The 15,041-nt window shown below is 39.8% G+C and overlaps 1 protein-coding gene across 1 annotated transcript in view; it reads left to right on the plus strand.

Moving 5' to 3' along the window:
- Nucleotides 1–7,829: 7,829 nt before the first annotated feature.
- Nucleotides 7,830–15,041, plus strand: part of DNAJB6 (DnaJ heat shock protein family (Hsp40) member B6) — a gene marked incomplete in the record, with an annotated part of 514,710 nt that continues 507,498 nt past the window's right edge. Inside the window, 1 exon segment of the mRNA XM_053713826.1 lies at nt 7,830–7,938.

The following is a 15,041-nucleotide window of genomic DNA, read 5'->3' on the forward strand; positions in this document are numbered from 1 at the left end:
AGTAAAAAAACGTTTTTGTTCATTAAACTTAGTTTGATGATGATGCAGTCGATTGTGTAATTATTTTATTAGGTGATGTTTAGCAAATGTTTTTGTTCATTAAACTTAGTTTGATAATGATACAATCTATATTATTAGGTTTATAATGCTGTTTAGCATTTAAAGCCTTCATTTCAAAACTTTAAAAATAATGTATTAGGTGTTACTTATGACAATACGTCAATTTCAGATGTGCTCACTGTACACAGACCCTTCCTCTAAATGTTTGTAAGTTCATTATCCTAAACAAGCTCAACACCCGGACTGCCTATATGTAGTGATGTTGCGAACCTAAAAATTTGCGTTCGCGAACGGCGGACGCGAACTTCCGCAACTGTTCGCGAACGGGCGAACCTCCATAGACTTCAATAGGCAGGCGAATTTTAAAACCCACAGGGACTCTTTCTGGCCACAATAGTGATGGAAAAGTTGTTTTAAGGGGACTAACACCTGGACTGTGGCATGCCGGAGGGGGATCCATGGCAAAACTCCCATGGAAAATTACATAGTTGATGCAGAGTCTGTTTTTAAGCCATAAAGGGCATAAATCACCTAACATTGCTAAATTGTTTGGAATAACGTGCTTTAAAACATCAGGTATGATGTTGTATCGATCAGGTAGTGTAAGGGTTACGCCCGCTTCACAGTGACAAACCAAACTCCCTGTTTAAAGGGACAGTCTACACCAGAATTTTTATTGTTTTAAAAGATAGATAATCCCTTTATTACCCATTTCCCAGTTTTTCATAACTAACACATTTATAATAATATACTTTTAACCTCTGTGATTATCTTGTATCTAAGCCTCTGCAAACTGCTCCTTTTTTCAGTTCTTTTGACAGACTTGCAGTCTAGCCAATCAGTGCCTGCTCCCAGATAACTTCTCATGCACGAGCACAGTGTTATCTTTATGAAATACGTGAACTAACACCCTCTAGTGGGGAAAAACTGTTAAAATGCAATCTGAAAGAGGTGGGCTTCAAGGTCTAAGAAATTAGCATATGAACCTCCTAGGTTAAGCTTTCAACTAAGAATACCAAGAGAACAAAGCAAAATTGGTGATAAAAGTAAATTGGAAAATTGTTAAAAATGACATGCTCTATCTGAATCATGAAAGTTGATTTTGGCCTAGACTGTCCCTTTAACGCACCACAAACAACCGCAAACAGTCCATTTGCACAACCTCAAACTCCCCATTTGCACAAGGTTGGATACCAAGCTAGCCATGTCCCGTTCCTTGTCCTCACTGATGTCATTGAAGGTCTCTTCCGTCACCCAGCCACGTACAACACCAAGGGTCCCCGAAAGGTGACAACAAGCCCCCTGGGACGCCTGCTGTGTTTGGTCTTCCACCTACTCAAAGCCACCTTCCTCCTCTGACTCCTCTTCTTCAGACTCCTCTCTCTGCGTTGCCTCTCTCTGCGTGTGTAGTACTATTCCTATCAGTGTAATCCCTGTTAGATCCCCTATCAGGGGACGTGTATATGGCATGGATTCTAGGAACCGGGAGATGGAAAAAGGTGCGTGGTTGGTCCTCCTACTTCAAATTTGTGGCACTACGCGTGCAATCTACTGTGCCACCAGATATGAGTGGTGTGTTAAGTAGTACTATTCTGATCAGTTTAATCCCTGTTACGTCCCCTATCAGGGGATGTGTATATGGCATGGATATGTATATGGTATGGCCGAAACACAAGTGGCTGTCAGATAACAGTCCGGCCACGAGATAGATAGATTTGATAGATAGATAGATACATAGATTAGATAGATAGATCAATAGATGCAATAGATACATTTGATAGATACGATAGATAGATTTGATAGATAAATAGATAGATTTGATAGATAGATAATTTCCCAGACATAGAATTACAAGATGTGCGGTCTGAGACCCATGGTAAGGTTCCCAGAGGCAGTTGCGGCGCCCAAGGCTCTGATTAGAACAGGGCACTCTGGAACGTATCTGCCCTCGGCCGAAATCGGAACATTCTTTAGCTTTCTGTCTGTCGGCCAAATGTCCGTCTGCCAAATGTCCTTCTGCATTTTGTCAGAGCACTGCGTGCAATCTACTGTGCCACCAGATATGAGTGGTGGCACTGGGCAAGTGGGCCTGGCACACACGCTGGCAGGCAGGCAGGCAACTGCAATTAGATTACACTAGCAGACTGATGTTTCACAATCAAAAAAGTTTTTTTTTTAAATTTACACTACTGTTACAACAGATATGAGTGGTGGCACTGGGCAAGTGGGCACAGTATATGCTGTGAGCCTGGCACACACGCTGGCAGGCAACTGCAATTAGATTACAGAAGCAGACTGATGTTTCTCAGTCAAAAAAGTTTTTTTTTTTTAATTTACACTACTGTTACAGCAGATATGAGTGGTGGCACTGGGCAAGTGGGCCTGGCACACACACTGGCAGGCAGGCAGGCAACTGCAATTAGATTACACTAGCAGACTGATGTTTCACAGTCAAAAAAGTTTTTATTTTTTATTTTACACTACTGTTACACCAGATATGAGTGGTGGCCCTGGGCAAGTGGTCACAGTATACGCTGTGAGCCTGGCACACACGCTGGCAGGCAGGCAACTGCAATTAGATTACACTAGCAGACTGATGTTTCACAGTCAAAAAAGTTTTTATTTTTAAATTTACACTACTGTTACAACAGATATGAGTGGTGGCACTGGGCAAGTGGGCCTGGCACACACGCTGACAGGCAGGCAACTGCAATTAGATTACACTAGCAGACTGATGTTTCACAGTCAAAAAAGTTTTTATTTTACACTACTGTTACACCAGATATGAGTGGTGGCCCTGGGCAAGTGGTCACAGTATACGCTGTGAGCCTGGTACACACGCTGGCAGGCAGGCAACTGCAATTAGATTACACTAGCAGACTGATGTTTCACAGTCAAAAAAGTTTTTTTTTTTTAAATTTACACTACTGTTACAACAGATATGAGTGGTGGCACTGGGCAAGTGGGCCTGGCACACACGCTGGCAGGCAGGCAACTGCAATTAGATTACACAAGCAGACTGATGTTTCACAGTCAAAAAAGTTTTTTTTTTTTTAATTTGCACTACTGTTACACCAGATATGAGTGGTGGCACTGGGCAAGTGGGCCTGGCACACACGCTGGCAGGCAGGCAACTGCAATTAGATTACACTAGCAGACTGATGTTTCACAGTCAAAAAAGTTTTTTTTTTTTAAATTTACACTACTGTTACAACAGATATGAGTGGTGGCACTGGGCAAGTGGGCACAGTATACGCTGTGAGCCTGGCACACACGCTGGCAGGCAGGCAACTGCAATTAGATTACACTAGCAGACTGATGTTTCACAGTCAAAAAAGTTTTTTTTTTTAAATTTACACTACTGTTACAACAGATATGAGTGGTGGCACTGGGCAAGTAGGCCTGGCACACACCGTGGCAGGCAGGCAACTGCAATTAGATTACACAAGCAGACTGATGTTTCACAGTCAAAAATTTTTTTTTTTTTAATTTGCACTACTGTTACACCAGATATGAGTGGTGGCACTGGGCAAGTGGGCCTGGCACACACGCTGGCAGGCAACTGCAATTAGATTACACTAGCAGACTGATGTTTCACAGTCAAAAAAGTTTTTTTTTTTAAATTTACACTACTGTTACAACAGATATGAGTGGTGGCACTGGGCAAGTGGGCACAGTATACGCTGTGAGCCTGGCACACACGCTGGCAGGCAGGCAACTGCAATTAGATTACACTAGCAGACTGATGTTTCACAGTCAAAAAATTTTTTTTTTTTAAATTTACACTACTGTTACAACAGATATGAGTGGTGGCACTGGGCAAGTGGGCCTGGCACACACGCTGGCAGGCAACTGCAATTAGATTACACTAGCAGACTGATGTTTCACAGTCAAAAAAGTTTTTTTTTTAAAATTTACACTACTGTTACAACAGATATGAGTGGTGGCAATGGGCAAGTGGTCACAGTATACGCTGTGAGCCTGGCACACACGCTGACAGGCAGGCAACTGCAATTAGATTACACTAGCAGACTGATGTTTCACAGTCAAAAAAGTTTTTTTTTTTTTTAATTTACACTACTGTTACACCAGATATGAGTGGTGGCACTGGGCAAGTGGGCCTGGCACACACGCTGGCAGGCAGGCAACTGCAATTAGATTACACTAGCAGACTGATGTTTCACAGTCAAAAAAGTTTATTTTTTTTAAATTTACACTACTGTTACAACAGATATGAGTGGTGGCACTGGGCAAGTGGGCCTGGCACACACGCTGGCAGGCAGGCAACTGCAATTAGATTACACAAGCAGACAGATGTTTCACAGTCAAAAAAGTTTTTTTTTTTTTAATTTGCACTACTGTTACACCAGATATGAGTGGTGGCACTGGGCAAGTGGGCCTGGCACACACGCTGGCAGGCAGGCAACTGCAATTAGATTACACTAGCAGACTGATGTTTCACAGTCAAAAAAGTTTTTTTTTTTAAAATTTACACTACTGTTACAACAGATATGAGTGGTGGCACTGGGCAAGTGGGCACAGTATACGCTGTGAGCCTGGCACACACGCTGGCAGGCAGGCAACTGCAATTAGATTACACTAGCAGACTGATGTTTCACAGTCAAAAAAGTTTTTTTTTTTAAATTTACACTACTGTTACAACAGATATGAGTGGTGGCACTGGGCAAGTGGGCCTGGCACACACGCTGGCAGGCAACTGCAATTAGATTACACTAGCAGACTGATGTTTCACAGTCAAAAAATTTTTTTTTTTTAAATTTACACTACTGTTACAACAGATATGAGTGGTGGCAATGGGCAAGTGGGCACAGTATACGCTGTGAGCCTGACACACACGCTGGCAGACAGGCAGGCAACTGCAATTAGATTACACAGGAAAAAAAAAGCAGACTGAAATTCTAGCCCTAAAATGGGCTTTTTGGGGTGCTGTCCTTACAGCAGAGATCAGATGAGTCCTTCAGGACTGTAGTGGACACTGAATACACTAGCCTAGCTATCAATTTCCCTATTAAATCATCAGCAGCTACACTGTCCCTCCTCTCACTAAGAAAGCAGCTTCCGAATGAATCTAAAATGGCTCCTTGCTCCGCCCTCCATAGATTTCATGTTCAATGTTCTAGACGATGTAGAGAGCGGTGCCACATGCTCTCTACATAAGCAACCAGGCTTGCTCCTGATGCAATATGATGTGTGCATGCGCTAATTATTCTCTACGGCACAAAATAAACAATGAATCACGTGATTCATTGTTTACTATTGAAGTAGAGAGATACGTTGTGTATCCTGCTGCGATCGCGATCCCCTAGAACAAACGAGCAATTAAAATTATTCTCGTCTGGATCACTAGCTAGCTTTAAATGACATCAGATGCGATTCCCTTTTACTTAGGAATACGCATGCGTCACACTGGAGCACAATTTTATTTGCCGAATATATTAACTTACTTGAGCATACAATCTAGTTAGAGGGGGCGGTTTGGCTAAACTCGTGGTCACCTAATGGCCAGGATTTCAACTATATGACGAAGAATACGTCAGCAAAAAAAAAAAAAAAAGTGACTCGGAGCCGGGCGGAATACGGGACAATAGGATTTAAGGTTAGATTTAATAATAACTTGGTTAATATAACAACAACAAAAATTATGAATTAAACTCATGTTCATTTATAAAGATGTTTCAAATGCCACTTTTAATATGGCACCACTTTACCATCCACTTTAAATTAAGTTAAAGTAGTAGCTAGTGCGACTGCTACAAGCCAGCAGCAGCACAAACGTTTTTGTAAAGATTTTTTAATGGGTTCAGGATTGTCAAGAACAAAGGTGAAGCTTACATACTTATTGGCTGACACAAAAATCAACAGACAAGAACCCTGTTTGATTGCTACTGAATAGTGTAAAACTGTAAATTTAAAGTATTTACTCCTTTAGAGTAATGGCTTTAACTGTTTTCATACGCATGCAAAGAATGCAGCACAATTATTGATTTACCTTTTTTGTATTGTTTCAAATCTGAATGCACAAGTGTAAATTTTACAACATATAGTTAAATGTTTTTATTTTTGCCCACTAAACCTGTTAAAAATAAAAACATTTGCTGCTTGATAAAAACATTTAATATGTTATATAACCATTTTTCTCCTTATTTATGTCAGGAAAAGGTGTTGTGACACAGACCACATTGCTCACATCTGATGGTTTTGCACTTTCTAATGAAGCCACTTGTTTGGCTGGATTTGTCAGGAAGAGGATGGCTCAATATGTCCTTACATTTACATCAGAGGAAAATGTTTGAGTTGCCAGGTATCCAGTATTTAACTGTCCAGTGGTTAAGTTGTCTGTCTAGTAAAGTATATGTAAAATACTAGACACTTTAGTTATTGATTCTGACTTACAAAATAATGTTGACATATGGTTGAGAGCCTACAGGGTTATAAGTTTAGGGTTGCCATATGTATTTTTCATATGTGTCCTCCCTTAAACGGATATGAAACCCACATTTTTTCCTTCAGGATTCAGATAGAGGATGCGGTTTTAAATAACTTTCGTATTTACTTTTTCGATCAGTTTTTTGTTCTCTTGGTTTCTTTTGTTGAAAAGCAGGGCGGTAAGCTCAGGAGCATGCAAGGGTCTGGAGCACTATATAGCAGTAGTTTTGCAACAATGTTTTCTATCTACAAGAGCACTAGATGGCAGCACTGTTTTCTACCATGCAGTGCTCCAGATGCCGACTTCATAAAAATTGTATGCTCTGTCTGAATCACAAAAGAACATTTTTGGATTTTATAACCCTTCAAAGCAGCAATATGGCAACGCTAACCCAGACAGTATCACGGTGAAGCTTCTTCTAAGCGTGGTGGAATCTATTTATAGCCGCGTTGGGCAAACGCCGAGACCCAGGGCCAGTTAAATCCCCTGAGTGATGATATGGCGCTGGGAAACGTCACGGTTTTGGGAGCGTTAACAAAACGCTCCCAAGCTGCGTCATAGGGATCTGAGACTCTCAGGCGCTTGCTCACTCTCACTCCCAACGTTACCAGCAACCTGGAAGCGCTGGGACTAACGTCATCTGAGCGTTCAGCGAACGCCCAGCACCTTGCTTGGAAGCCTTCCCCGAACACTCCAAGCGAGGCTGGGCTCGCTGGAGGTGTTTGCCGAACGCAGCTTATATAGCTTTAGTTCTTGATTTATGCTGTATAATTACTTATGCAAATGAGTATGGGAGGTAGTTTTTTCTTCCAGAAAAGGCGACAACCACCCTACACCTAGGTCTGCCCTGAGGCCTGATATGGGCATTTGACTAAACAAGGATGTAGGCAATGTGTTCTGTTCATGACCCATTCTGTTTTCATTACACACCCGCTGAGCGTTTGCATTTTTAAAGGATATCTAGCTACCTTATGTACCTTGTTTCATTTAGTGGTGTACAAACTAGACATGGTTTGCATTACACACTACCATTGGGGGCAGAAGCCAGTTTGCATTGAGTAACCAGCATACACTTTAACTTATATCATGCTATATTGTTGCACTACTATATTACATGAGTGTTACATTTTTTGGAGCAAAACCATTTGAAATGTCTGGGACATTTGCATTATAATACAGTAGCATAGACTTAAAATATGGTGTGAATGTATTGTGTTATTTTACACTATGAAACTGAAAAGCCTCTATGTGTCAGACAGAGTCCAGTTCGTCAATTGCTCCATTCTGGGCCCTTCTAGAACCTTCCCACCCTGCCTATCGGGGACCCTGCGGGGACCGGAAGTGACGTAATGTCAGACAGCGCGTTAGTAACACAGACTTCCGTTTTTTTCTTGCTGTTGACTCTGCGTCTGAGGGAACGGAGGTTGTAGGTGAGTGTGTGTGATATTGGTGTGACAAGGGGACACCGCTCGGTGCATGAGGTGAGGTAGCTACTGTGTGACAGACATTTTATGTGCGGGGATTAGGGTGTCCGATGTGTTTTAGGGCCTGTTGTGCATATGGCGCCGTACCAGCGGGATCCGCATTGCTGATTGACCACCAGAATTACATATTGTGACAAATAATAATGCACTGCCTGTATTAACTGTCTCAGTGCACCAGCTCCGTGCAACGGTGCGCGACTCGGTATTGTCGCACTGTAATATACCATGGTGTTTGTGTTAAACTGTCTGCATCCACCATTCCTGCTAATGGTAGTGCTGGGGGATGGGGGTTTGTATCTGTAATCTGTTACCACACAGTGCTCCTTTTTGTGCTTGTTGTTCTCACTGTTCCTCTGTCATTTTTCTTCGTAGATAATGCAAAAAACATCTAGATATAATTTATAACATCTTAGATGCTGGTACAGATACTTGATACTGTAGTCAAAAAAAGATAACATTAATACTGGTCTGCCATTTTATTGTTATAACTAAATCTTCGGATTGAGATTTCTTGATATTTATTTTACATCATGATCTCACACACAACATATAGGAGATCTGTCTTATAAGAGATCTCTATATTCTTTTGTTATACATGCTGCCTTTATAATACTGTGGTCATTCACTAGCATCTAGAGTGCAAATAATATATAGTTGCACACTGTTTCATTTTAAAGGGATCCACAGAGGGGTTAAGTGCAACGTCCTAAAAGGACAGTAAAGACAAAATTAAAACTTAATGATTCAGAGAAAGAGCTTGACATTTTAAACACCTTATTCATATTCTATTATCAAATTTCCGATATATCAGAAATATCAGAATCTGTGCATCTTATTCTTTAAAGTAGCGTCTATTACATGCAGATATATGAAAATGAGTGTATACTGTCCCTTTAATTCTTTTGTTGGAGAGTAGGCTTGGGATCAGCAATGCACTACTGGGAGTTTAGATTATTAGGTGAGCCAATGGCTGGAGGCCTCCAATCACCAGCCAGCTCCTAAGCCTAGCTAGGCATATTCTTCAACAATGGATACCAAGGGAATAGAGGAGAATTTGATATTAAGAGTACATTGAAAAGTTGTTTTAAAATTACACACTATTAGTCATAAGTTTGATTTTAAAGCTGTATTGACTATCATGTAATATTAAATGTTACATTTCCATTTTTTTGCTAGTGTTTGGAACATGCGTTTAAAATATGCAGTTTGAAAATAGTTGATTAACCCATCACACTTGCAATACGTTCAACATGTCTAGGTCAGATTTGCCCACCTCTGCTACTGTTTCTAAATATATTAAACTTCAGAACTTTATTCTATTTACAGTAATAAGTGAATTGAAAATATGAGGAGTTAGTAATGTTGTAATACTGTTAATGTACAATGAAACTTGAAAGTGAAAAACTAACATTTGTGTGCAATAATACACCTGCTATCCCAAATCATTTTTTTTTTTTTTTTCCCCAAGCTAGTTATAGTTTCGGTATCAACCTGGTTTATACACAGACGGTTATCCATAGGGCTTTTCAATAGTTTTTTTTCAATGGAAGATAAGCATATATCCATCCTACAGCTCTGTTTGACAGAGAGATGCTCATTTACCAGCATGAAATAAGAGACTAAACATTCTATTTTGGGTAGTAACATTTTGTTTTGAAAAAAGATTTTAATGTATTTTGGCACACTCTTACACGCAGCACTTAAAAAGAACATTAAAATCATTAAAACATTAAAATCCAATGGCTACCATATATATCAAAGAACAGTGTTATTATTAAGTTTAGTATTTGCCATAAAGTTATGCAGATCAAATTAAAAGTGAAACTATCTGGAAGTATATATTCTTTTACAGTTGATGCATATATCTTGTTTGTTTACTTGCAGATTGTGAGTCACATAAGAAAAAGGTTTCTTTATACAGCAAAAGAGCATCCTTGTTTCATAACCCAAAGCTCGCTCTTTAATACAGTTTGAAATATCCTTCTAGAAGGAACATAGAAAATTTAAGTACAGTGTCGTCCTTTTTACAAACAAGTGCTCAAGCAGAAGTTCTGATGAAGTCGCTGTATGAACGAGTGTGTAGTTTAGATAGCTGCTGCTGTTTTTTTTTTTTTTTTTTTTTTAAATGTAATATTTTACCAGTTAAAATGACCACCCCATATGTTGAAAGGTTCCTGTCAAACTTACAATGTATAAGAAGTGTACACACATTGAATTATGTACAGTGAGTGTCATTGTTTGTGTGCAGGTCATATGGAACTTGTTAAGAGGTCAACTTAAAAGGATACTAAATCCAAATGTTTGCTTGCTCTATCTGAATCATGAAAGAAAATTTATAATTTACTCCTATTATAATTTTTTTTGTTCTCTTGCTATATTTATTTAAAAAGCAGGACTCTATAGCTTAGGAGCTGGCACATTTTAGGTTCAGCACCCTAGATGGCACTTGCTTATTGGTGACTACATTCAGTCAACTGATAAGCAAGCTAACCTGGGTTCTGAACCAAAAATGGGTCGGCTCCTATGCTTTACCTTATTGCTTTTTTAAATAAAAGATAGCAAGAGAACGAAGAAACATTTATAATAGGAGTCAATTAGAAAGTTGCTTAAAATTGCATGCTCTATCTGAATCTTTAAAGTGGGATTTATTATCCCTTTAAAAATAAAATGCTCTGTGTTAGAGTATTGTATTGTTCCAATGTTACGTTCATGTAAGTATGTGTTTAACCCCCTGCAAACGGGATAAACACACCGTTAAAATTAGCTCTTTCTTAGAAATACTCTACTGGGACCTAGATGAACATATCTAGTGTTTGGATATAGAGAGAGATATTGCTTTCACTCCTCGCATTCAGTTTTTGGCCAATTCCTGCTGCTTCCACCTTTTTAAAAACATCTCTAAAATTCAACATTTCCTTACACAGGACAACTAAGATTTTAATCCACTCTCTAATCCTTTCTCGCCTTGACTACTGCAGCTCTGTTATCTCCCTAGCTGCCATCTAGCTCCTTTATAATCCATAATGAATGCTTCTGCCAGACTTGTCTTCCTTACACATTGCTCTTCATCTGCTACACTTCTCTGTCAATCTCTTCACTGGCTTCCTCTAGGATCAAGAATTAAACACAAAATTCTGACTCTGACTTACAAGGCCCTCAACTGCACTTTTCCCCCTATATCTCAGACAATCTCCCTCCTGTCCCCTTAACTCTGCTCACAACCTCCTCCTCTCTTGTTACCTCCCCACGTACCGTCTACAAGACTTTTCCAGACTGACCCTTATCTTGTGGAAGTCTCTGCCTCGCTCCACAAGACTCTCTCCTGTAGTTTTGAAAGTTTAAAGCGCTCCCTAAAGACTACAGTTCAGGGATGCGTACAACCTACACTAGCCTTTCCTAACCCCCGTTCCTCTCCTCCTTTTGAACCCCTCTTAGCAGGTAAGCCTATGAGCCCAGCTGTTTGCAGATCACCTTCATAAGTGCAACTCTTGGCAGTGCCCCCCATTAAAGGGATGGTCTATTCAAAATTAAACTTTCATGGTTTTTAATAGGGCATGCAATTTTAAACAAATTTCCAATTTTACTTTTATTATTTTCTCTTAGTATTTTGTTGAAAGCTATACCTAGGTAGGCTCATATACTAATTTCTAAGCACTTGAAGACCACCCCTTATCTCGTTGCATTTTGACAGTTTTTCACAGCTAGACAGCGCTAGTTCATGTCATAGATAATGTTGTACTCACTCCCGTGGAGTTACCTATGAGTCAGCACTGATTGGCTGAAATGCAAGTCAGTCAAAAAAATTAAATAAGGGGACAGTCTGCAGAGGCTTAGATACAAGGTAATTGGAGGTTAAAAATATATTATGCAAAATTGGGGAATGGGTAATAAAGGGATTATCTTTTTTTTTTTTTAAAACAAATATTCTGGAGTAGACTATTCCAACAAAAAGTCCGACGTTAAAAGGGACAGAGTGTGAATTACTGAGTCACAGCAGATGAGTGGAGGATTCTTGTTGATTTTGGTAAGTGTGGTCCTAGCATGGAGAAGTTAAGGGGACATGAAACCCAACCTCTTTCTTTCATGATTCAGAGCATACAATTTTAAACAACTTTCCTCTTCTATTATCAATTTTGCTTCATTCTCTTAGTATACTTTATTGGATGGTGCCCTATTCAATACTGGGAGTTAGCTGAACACACCAGTAAACCAATGACAAGCTGCATATATGTTCAGCCGCCAATCAGCAGCTAGCTCCCTGCTCCTCAGCCCTACCTAGGTATTCTTTTCATCAAAGTATGCTGTGGTTTTTAAAAAATGTATATCTAGATTTTTAAATTTAAACCACTAAATATATAATTCTAGGTAAAACCCCACTAAACCATTACAGTTAAGTGAAATAAACACTTTAAAAGGGTCTCCATTGTTTCCAAAGAATTTATTAGGAATATATATATATATATATATATACACACACCACCTGCTAGCTCCCAGTAGTGCATTTCTATTCCTCAGCTTACATAGTTTTGCTCTTCAAGGAGTACAAGAGAATGAAGTAAATTTGAAAATAGAAGTAAATTGGATTTTTAAAAAAAATACATGCTCCATCAGAGTCATGAGTTTAATTTTGACCATTCCTTTAATATATTCTCATTGGCTTTTAAAGGGAGATTAAAGAGCAGAAAGTAAATGATCTAATATGTTAAATCATTTTATCATTGCACTGTTGCTTGGACATGTGTTTGACTAATGCAAAGTATCCGCTCCAGGGCAGCAGTACAATACTGGCACCTACCTTAAAGGGACATGAAATCCACATTTTTTCTTTCATGATTTAGAAAGAGTAAGCAATTTCTCCAACATAGGTGTGTCCGGTCCACGGCGTCATCCTTACTTGTGGGATATTCTCTTCCCCAACAGGAAATGGCAAAGAGCCCAGCAAAGCTGGTCACATGATCCCTCCTAGGCTCCGCCTACCCCAGTCATTCTCTTTGCCGTTGTACAGGCAACATCTCCACGGAGATGGCTTAGAGTTTTTTAGTGTTTAACTGTAGTTTTTCATTATTCAATCAAGAGTTTGTTATTTTCAAATAGTGCTGGTACGTACTATTTACTCAGAAACAGAAAAGAGATGAAGAATTCTGTTTGTATGAGGAAAATGATTTTAGCAACCGTAACTAAAATCCATGGCTGTTCCACACAGGACTGTTGAGAGCATTAACTTCAGTTGGGGGAACAGTTTGCAGTCTTTGCTGCTTGAGGTATGACACATTCTAACAAGACGATGTAATGCTGGAAGCTGTCATTTTCCCTATGGGATCCGGTAAGCCATGTTTATTACGATTGTAAATAAGGGCTTCACAAGGGCTTATTTAGACTGTAGACATTTTTTGGGCTAAATCGATTGAATTAACACTTATTTAGCCTTGAGGAATCATTTATTCTGGGTATTTTGATATAATAATATCGGCAGGCACTGTTTTAGACACCTTATTCTTTAGGGGCTTTCCCAAAGCATAGGCAGAGTCTCATTTTCGCGCCGGTGTTGCGCACTTGTTTTTGAGAGGCATGGCATGCAGTCGCATGTGAGAGGAGCTCTGATACTTACAAAAGACTTCTGAAGGCGTCATTTGGTATCGTATTCCCCTTGGGGCTTGGTTGGGTCTCAGCAAAGCAGATACCAGGGACTGTAAAGGGGTTAAAGCTTAAAACGGCTCCGGTTCCGTTATTTTAAGGGTTAAAGCTTCCAAATTTGGTGTGCAATATTTTCAAGGCTTTAAGACACTGTGGTGAAAGTTTGGTGAATTTTGAACAATTCCTTCATGTTTTTTCGCAATTGCAGTAATAAAGTGTGTTCAGTTTAAAATTTAAAGTGACAGTAACGGTTTTATTTCAAAACGTTTTTTGTACTTTCTTATCAAGTTTATGCCTGTTTAACATGTCTGAACTACCAGATAGACTGTGTTCTGAATGTGGGGAAGCCAGAATTCCTATTCATTTAAATAAATGTGATTTATGTGATAATGACAATGATGCCCAAGATGATTCCTCAAGTGAGGGGAGTAAGCATGGTACTGCATCATTCCCTCCTTCGTCTACACGAGTCTTGCCCACTCAGGAGGCCCCTAGTACATCTAGCGCGCCAATACTCCTTACTATGCAACAATTAACGGCTGTAATGGATAATTCTGTCAAAAACATTTTAGCCAAATTGAACCCTGTTCAGCGTAAGCGTGGATGCTCTGTTTTAGTTACTGAAGAGCATGACGACGCTGATATTAATATCTCTGAAGGGCCCCTAACCCAATCTGAGGGGGCCAGGGAGGTTTTGTCTGAGGGAGAAATTACTGATTTAGGGAATATTTCTCAGCAGGCTGAATCTGATGTGATTACTTTTAAATTTAAATTGGAACATCTCCGCATTTTGCTTAAGGAGGTATTATCCACTCTGGATGATTGTGAAAATTTGGTCATCCCAGAGAAACTATGTAAAATGGACAAGTTCCTAGAGGTGCCGGGGCTCCCAGAAGCTTTTCCTATACCCAAGCGGGTGGCGGACATTGTTAATAAAGAATGGGAAAGGCCCGGTATTCCTTTCGTCCCTCCCCCCATATTTAAAAAATTGTTTCCTATGGTCGACCCCAGAAAGGACTTATGGCAGTCAGTCCCCAAGGTCGAGGGAGCGGTTTCTACTTTAAACAAACGCACCACTATTCCCATAGAGGATAGTTGTGCTTTCAAAGATCCTATGGATAAAAAATTAGAAGGTTTGCTTAAAAAGATGTTTGTTCAGCAGGGTTACCTTCTACAACCCATTTCATGCATTGTCCCTGTCACTACAGCCGCATATTTCTGGTTTGATGAACTGATTAAGGTGCTCGATAGTGACTCGCCTCCTTATGAGGAGATTATGGACAGAGTCAATGCTCTCAAATTGGCTAATTCTTTCACTCTAGACGCCTCTTTGCAATTGGCTAAGTTAGCGGCTAAGAATTCTGGGTTTGCTATTGTGGCGCGCAGAGCGCTTTGGTTGAAATCTTGGTCGGCTG

This window comes from Bombina bombina, chromosome 5 (assembly GCF_027579735.1).
Source record: "Bombina bombina isolate aBomBom1 chromosome 5, aBomBom1.pri, whole genome shotgun sequence".
NCBI classification, from domain to species: Eukaryota; Metazoa; Chordata; class Amphibia; order Anura; family Bombinatoridae; genus Bombina; species Bombina bombina.